We start from the raw sequence: 7,565 nt of genomic DNA on the forward strand, positions 1-7,565 counted from the left end.
TGCGCCGCAGGAAAAAGAAGAAGAAAAAAAGACGCAGTATACTAATGACAGCTACCTCCATGCTGACTGCTTTGATTTCTGCACAGAGCGAGCCAGCCCGGGTAAAGCCGTAATTACCTCTCAAGGATAAACGATAATATCACTTTCCTCATCACGTCTTTGGGGCGAGACGGTCGACGCTGCAGTCTCATAGGCAAACGAAGCGACTTCTATATAAGACGGTTCGTCCGCTACGCTTTCCGGACTGAGCTGGAATGCCAAGTGAATGCCACTTGATTGTTTTCAGGTGGATTCACTTGACATTCCAGCTCAGGTTTTTCCGTGCGGGTGTTTGACTGGAAAAGCAGACTAAGGTGAGTACATGCTTTTTTCTTTTCTCTTGTTATAAGTTCTTCCCCTGTGAGCGTGCAAGGTCACAGCCATTTATGGAATGCATGTACGTGAAAGAAAAAAGAAAAGAGGTTCATTCCTTCCCACTGCCGACATGCAAATCTTCGTGATTTTAAAGTGCACCTTCTTAGATCGTTGCAGTAGATGAAATGAAAACATTTTTTTAATTATTTTTTATTATTATTAACAACAACATTATTTTTTTATTTAGGACATTGCATTGCATTGTATGTTTTGGAGGACATTGCTAATTTACAAGTCGGCTTCACCTAACTTCTACGTGCGTTGCGGGAAGTCAGCGTTAGGAAGTGCTCAGTCTTGCTGGATTGCTTGTTTCTTTGCATTTCAATTCAGCGGAACGGTGTTTTTTTTAATTGTTTGACTTTGGTTCTTCATAAAACATATTTTCCAGTTCATCGTCTTTGTTGTAACTACTCCGACGAGGTTGAAGGGCCATCTCACATTTTGGGCTTGTAAGATCGACTTCTTCTAAGCATTTTTTAGCTTCTCTCTTTTATTTCATGTTCGGGTAACAACAGAACACTTCACCTGCACGTCAATGGCAAACAGGTCAGAAAGAAAGGAATGTGTCTACCTTAATTTGTGAGATGTAGCTAGTCTTCACCCAACTCCTACGTGCATTGGGAGAAAGCCTACTTTAGGAAATGTTCAGTCTTGCTACTGCATGTTTCTTTGCATTTAAACTTAGCGAAACGGTGTTTTTTTTAATCGTTTGATTTTGGTTTGACATAAAACATATTTTCCAGTTCATCTTCCTTCTTTTGCTGTAACTACTCCGAGGAGGTTGAAGGGAAGAGTTTGAGATCTTCCTTGACAACAAGGCGAAAATGTGTGCTATACAATGGAGAAGAGGTGGAAAACTTTTTTTTTCAAGTTAATGCACTTGGGATTCCAGATGAAGATTTTTTTCTTCGTGAGAGTGTTTGACTGGAAAGACAGACTGTGGTAAGTACATGGATTTGCCCTCCTCTTTTGCAATACATATATATATATATAATGCTTTTCTATGAACATGCAAGTCATTTATGGAAATGCAAATATAAGGAACGACAAGGTTTCATGCCTCCCGCTTTCAGTGGCGACATGCAGGTCTTTGTGATTTAAGGAATGCTTTCCTAGTCCATCACAGGAAGTGAAAACGTTTGCAAACAGTTACATTTTTTTTTATTTAGATACAAGGACAGTGAGATCACAGCCCTTTTAGATAGTGAGATTCCATAGCCAGAGTGATGTCGACCAATTGTTCTGCCAAGAGAGTAAATGTTGCCTGGGCAGCGGCGAAGTTTTAACTCACGTTCTAAGCACAAACAGCATACATCTGAGCATTCGTTATCGTAATAGGTCCTTGTAAGATTGGCTGTCTCTAAGCATTTTTGCAGCTGGCGTGTTTCATTTCGTGTTAGGGTAACACCAGAACGCTTCGGTTTACCGTTTTCACTTCAAATGCGTACCACAAGCAAGTCAGAAGGGCACGAATGTACATAAACATATTTTTCCAGTTCAGCTTCTTTGCTGCAATTGCCCTGATGAAGCTGAAAGGAAGAGGATGGAAGCTTCGTTAGCTCGATGATCACCACAACAAGCAAAAACGTGTGCCACACAACGGAGAAGAGAACACACAAGCATCTATCCATGTCTGTTCACTCACAATGAAATGAGAGGGCTTAGTACAAATGTACATTTTTATTTCCCTGATACACGAGCGGTGATCATCTTTTTATGCTCCATTGTGCACCAGTCGATGTTTGAAGAGGTCAAGTGTTAGCTTGCTGATGTAGCCTGTTAAGTAGTGCCAACCTTCAGACTCGGCTTGTTCCATGAAACATAGACTCTCGGCAGCAAGATGCATAGCGTCAACCTCGTCAGCATATGTCAAAATTTCGACCACGTGACGTGACCATTCAGCAAGTAAGGCGAAAGGTGATTCCGAGGCAAACGTACAGGCGGTGTGAACTCTGGCATACATTGTTTTTGCAGTTTTCCAAGTAACCCTGTCAGGAGGTTGATCTGGCAACGCTTGAAACAACACCATATCCGTCACAATTTTAAAAGCTTCCACGAGCGAAGTTTTGCCTACTTGTGTTAACCCACATTCCAATATCTCCTTGTAGGAGACGTGTTTGAGACGACACACAGGCTGCATCCGAAATTCGTGTGTGTAACCTCTTCTCCATCTGCCACACACATCTCTACCTAGCACAGGCTGCTCTTCATCTGCGTCTGATGATGACGACCATGCGCCATCAAGCCGAGGATCAACCTCAGGCCATGTTGTGTCATCGGCGGCTGACTTGTCTTGACTGGTCATTACAAACCAAGGTAATTTTCTGCGATCCACTTCTTGTCCAGACTGCCAGTGAACTGAACCAAGTACTGAAGCTTCCCATTTCTAACTCGTCGTTTTATGATCTTCTCTACTTTTGGAACCTCTCTCACTCGTACAATTTCACTCTCATAAAACCCACCAATGATGTCTTCATTTTTAAGATCACGTAATAGGTACGTGTTAGGATACCCTAACTTGATCGCTCTCACCACGAAGAGTTCTGACGTAAATGACCCTAAATAAAGTTTTATTAGCTGATGTCTGTGTTTTGCAATTCTCACTACGTCTCCAACACTGTAGCGCGGCTTTTTTGGTGGTCCAACCGGGCTGGGGTACAGTCTCTCTCGGAAAATGTGCTCGTTTTCTTTCTTTACGTCCACTGGTCTGGCAGAAAGCGATCTGTGTACGCGATTGTTGTAAGCCTTCACTACTTGAGGTAAAATGTTCACATATCGCTTGTGACCCTGGAATGTGAAGATACGGTACAGTGTGGTCACAATTGTTCGCTGAGATCGCTCACAGATAGAGGCCTTCATAGGTGAATTTGTGTGGATGAGCCGGATCCCCCTTGCTTTCAGAAACTGTTGTACCACCTTGTTTGTAAATTCTGTTCCACGATCTGTGTGCAAAAGCTTGGGTGTCCCAATTCTTTTAAAGGCAAGTTTAAAAGCTCGAATAACCTCGGGAGATCGTTTATTACGAATAGGTACAATGGCAAGAAGCCGAGAGAAAGCATCTATACAAAAGAGCAAATAGCGAAAACCATCGTTCTGGTTCTTTAGACTTTGCAAATCCTTTAGGTCAGCCTGGAATAGTTCGCGAAGTCCAAGTGCAATGGTTTTTCGAAACTTCGTGGGTCACTTGTATTCCTTATGCAAACTGTACACATCACTTGTCTCCAGAAATTTAGTGACTTTGTCCTTCTTTTCGCCAATGGCTCGAGCAAGTCTCTGCACTCCACCAAAGCTGCCGACATGTTGCGGGTCATAGTAGGCTGCCATTAGTACTTCTTCCTACTGCAAACTCTAAGAGCATCGAGTGATAGATAAGCGTTGATTGTAGCTGAAACGTCTCCTCTCATCCAGGGAGGTTGCCTGTTGTGAAGTTCGTACTTCAAAAGTTCAACAATAGATGAGTGTGGCACCACCTTTCCGTGACAGATAACTCTTCCGTACTCGTCGTAAGCCAGAACCGTTGTCATCAGCTGAAGCATAGCTAATACCTTTTCATGATGTCTTGGAGGGAAGTGTGACAGTATTTTTTTCTTCTTCGAAGTAGCCTCTCTCCTCGGAGTTCAGTACGGTGTCCATGTGAGCTGTCGTGCGCGCTTCGCGGCTCGTGTGAGCGGTGGTGACGCACGTCGAGGTGTGGAAGCTTCACTTACGGAATGAGGTGAAGGAGTGGCCAGAGTTTTCTCTGCTGTATGTTTTTAAAGACGAGATGGGTGCACAATAAGTGCTGGTAAGTTTAGCTTGACCAATAGCGGCAAAATCTGATCAAAATAGGGTGGTCTTTGAACAATTATTGCTTTTGTCACGAGATAGTATACGAGGTCAATTATATTAGTATTGTCTACTCGCTCACCGTCGACAATTATCTGAAATGTTTTCCTATCCCATGAGATCGTTGGTTCCAGAAGACGTAATAGGTTTTCTGATCTGATTTTATAGCCACTGCTCATGAAATCAATGACAGTATTACTTTTTTCCTCGATCTGTGTTTCCTCTTCTCTCGCTGTTGTTGAACCCAGTGTAGGTGTGCTCTCACTCACAGTGGGATGTAGCAAGGAGTGAAGATATTGGATTATCTCTTTTGCTTTGATATCGTCTGGTTCATCTTTCTTCAATATCTGTGGGATGGGGGTTGCCCGGTAAGGCACAAGCTCGTATTTCTGCATCGACTACACTCCGATTGCTTTTGCTATCGCCCTTCGACCTAAAGTCGAGAGGAGACCCAGCAAAGGTGGCAAAAGGAACTGTAGAAAACCACCAGATTGTTGCAATACCTTTCGAACTTTCTTCACTCCTGTAGTGTCTCGTTTTGCCAAAAAGCGGATAGGTGTTGCATAAGGTTGCAACTGATTTCTCACTCTTGGAGCTACCTTAATGTTTCCTTTACAAAGATTCATACAAATCTCTCGAATGGCAGTTAGTTGCTCTCTCGTAGCATGTTCCAGGAGAAAATAACGTTGCTCCGGCAACTTTGCATCAGCAAGCAACTGAAGAAAATGAATATTCTTCTTGACACGTTTCATGTTTTATATACTATTTGTCGCTGGTCGTCTGGAAATATATTAGTCCACACCCTAAATTGGTCTGAACAGTTTTGGGATAGGTGAATTACAAGGTATGAATATGGTTTCTTGCAAGCATCTTTATATATACTTGGCAGTAGTTCACTTTTCTTTCGACCAAACAGTTGTCGTGAAAGTATTTGCATTTGGTCCGCAGTGCGGGCGGAAAGACATAAAATTAAGGCACTGCTGTTAAACTGAATGCATCTATACAGAGGATCATTAATAAATAAATATTGTGTTATGAAAATAGCTGAACAGTTGAGGTGGTGACAGCCAGCTACATAAAAATTGCAGATTTCTTTGAGCCTTTGTTTGTTGGCTAAGCAATCATCAAATATAATTAAAGAATTTCTTACAGTATCAAGATTAGTAGGAATATCCTGACTGAAGGTTACCTCTGGAAAATTATCGAAGATTGGTTGTTTGTACAAGTATATGTACAATATATGATCAAATGGTTTGTCGAAGACAGCAGCTCTATGTTTAATTAGACGTGTAACAAGTGTCGTCTTTCCACTCTGGCTTTGACCTGATATGGTCATTGAGACCGGAGTGGTAAACCTATAAGGTCCAACCTCAGCCATCTTTTGCAAACGAATGAAGCATGCTATGAAATCACAACATTACATAAAGGAAGGTTACAGCAAAGACGAGCCTGTACATCACTCTCAGATTGGGTAAACTGAAATACAGACCTTCAAGGTTGTAGACATTCAAGGTTGCGCACAGCCATGTTAGTTATCAGACCAGGAGCATTCCATAATGGAAGGTTACAACAAAAAGCAAAGACAAGTCTGTGCTCTAAGCTTGCCCAAAGTCGAAGTACACACGTTCAAGGTTGTAGACATTCAAGGTTGTGCACGCAGGTATGTTAGTTACCAGACCAATGAAGTTGGATAGGACACGCTGAAACATGTCTTCAGGTATAACGTTGCAAGGATGTAGACGTTCAAGGCTGTGCACACATGTTAGAGAGCTGCATGCAATCGCTATATAAGAGCGGACATAGAGAGTGGTTCTTCATTCAGAACGTCAGACTGAGGAGGTGTGTTACATATTCCTGTGGAAGATGTAAGAGTTTACAAATCTATTCTTCTCTTTCAGTTCATTCTATACAGCAAGAGGAGAAAGCAAATTGTCATCATAACAGCGAAGCCTCCATAACACAAGTAAGCTATGTCATCCGTCATGGAAAAGTTGGATAAACTGAAAAAATGTGGTGACGGTGAAATTCAGAAAATGAGCAACATACCCAAAAACGAAAAGTTCGAAGTGCTGGACACTCAGAAAATTGACACTATGTATGGCGAGGCAGTATACTTGGAGCTCCGCATGGAAAACGACAAGCCAGTGAAAGTGTATCTACCTAGACGCTTCAAAAAATTGTCGGAGGAAGAGCTAGAGGAAATGCGACTGCTTCCAAATCTCAAAATGGAGAAGAAAGAACGGTTTACCAAAGATGGTAAAAAGTCATTTCGCCAGATATTATCTTCACCAATTCGAAGAGAAAGTGATGAGATATGGTGACGTGTCACTTATGCTCCCAGCACGAACGGCAGTATTATGCAACAGCATTAGGTCTTCAGATTCACTTGGCAATTGTTCACAATCTTCAAGCCCCCTGCATTCCTTTTTGTGAGACTTTGTGCACACTGCGAAACTATACTAATCGGTTCGAGCTACATTTACACGACAAGGACGTTAGCGGACATGATGTTACAACCTTTTTTCACGAGTACAGACAGTACATTGCTTATGTCTTACGACACTTTGGTTTCCCACTGCGCTATTTTGTATTGCTTAAAGCGGAACTTGGTCGTCACACGCCAGACGATGAGTTACAGCTCGAAATTAGTTTCGTGCCTTCCAAAGTAGTGACAGTATAGTCAGAGGCAGATGTAGAACCTTCTATCACTCAAGTGACTGCTGAAATAGCACAAAATTTGGAAAACCTCGAAGTAGAAGGTTCAGGTTTTTTCTCTTTCACATTCATGCCTGTATCATGAACATTGGACGTTTGATGCCTCAACTGATTGGATGTGCCCAGTTTGAGTTACTGCAATAATTGAAGCATAAGTTTCGTTCTCTGTTGTGTGTGGACTTTGGTTTGCATGAAGATGAGCAGAACATATGTTTTGCCTTCTCTGTAATAGCTGCACTGCATCCTGCTACTGGTTATCGCAGGCGTAGGGCATCTTCATACAGACCATATATTTCTGAGTATGTTTTTCCGAAAACATTCCCGGTAGCTTTCCCAAAAGAGGTTGAAGCATTCGAAAAAAATAATGGTATCAGTATCAATGTGTACGCCTCCGAAAGGGAAGACAAATCTCTGTACCCCATCAAGGTTGTCGATGACGAGCGTGAGAAACATGTGGATCTGTTGCTAATCGACTCTCATTTTCTGCTTATCACAAATTTTAATGAATTATTTCAACCTAGCGGACGGTTTCATTGCAAGAGGTGTATGATGGGCTTCTCATCAGACAGAATCCTCAGTGATCATTTAAAGATGTGTTTGCATCAGAAGGT

The 7,565-nt window shown here is 42.1% G+C and overlaps 1 long non-coding RNA gene across 1 annotated transcript; it reads left to right on the top strand.

The window, feature by feature from the left end:
• The first annotated feature begins 1,332 nt into the window (after positions 1-1,332).
• Positions 1,333-6,306, top strand: LOC135373166 (uncharacterized). The gene is made up of 3 exons (XR_010416308.1): positions 1,333-1,356; positions 2,523-2,730; positions 6,138-6,306. It is a non-coding gene; the product is annotated as an uncharacterized LOC135373166 (long non-coding RNA).
• The last annotated feature ends 1,259 nt before the right edge of the window (positions 6,307-7,565 follow it).

Source organism: Ornithodoros turicata, chromosome 1 (assembly GCF_037126465.1).
Source record: "Ornithodoros turicata isolate Travis chromosome 1, ASM3712646v1, whole genome shotgun sequence".
Taxonomy (NCBI): Eukaryota; Metazoa; Arthropoda; class Arachnida; order Ixodida; family Argasidae; genus Ornithodoros; species Ornithodoros turicata.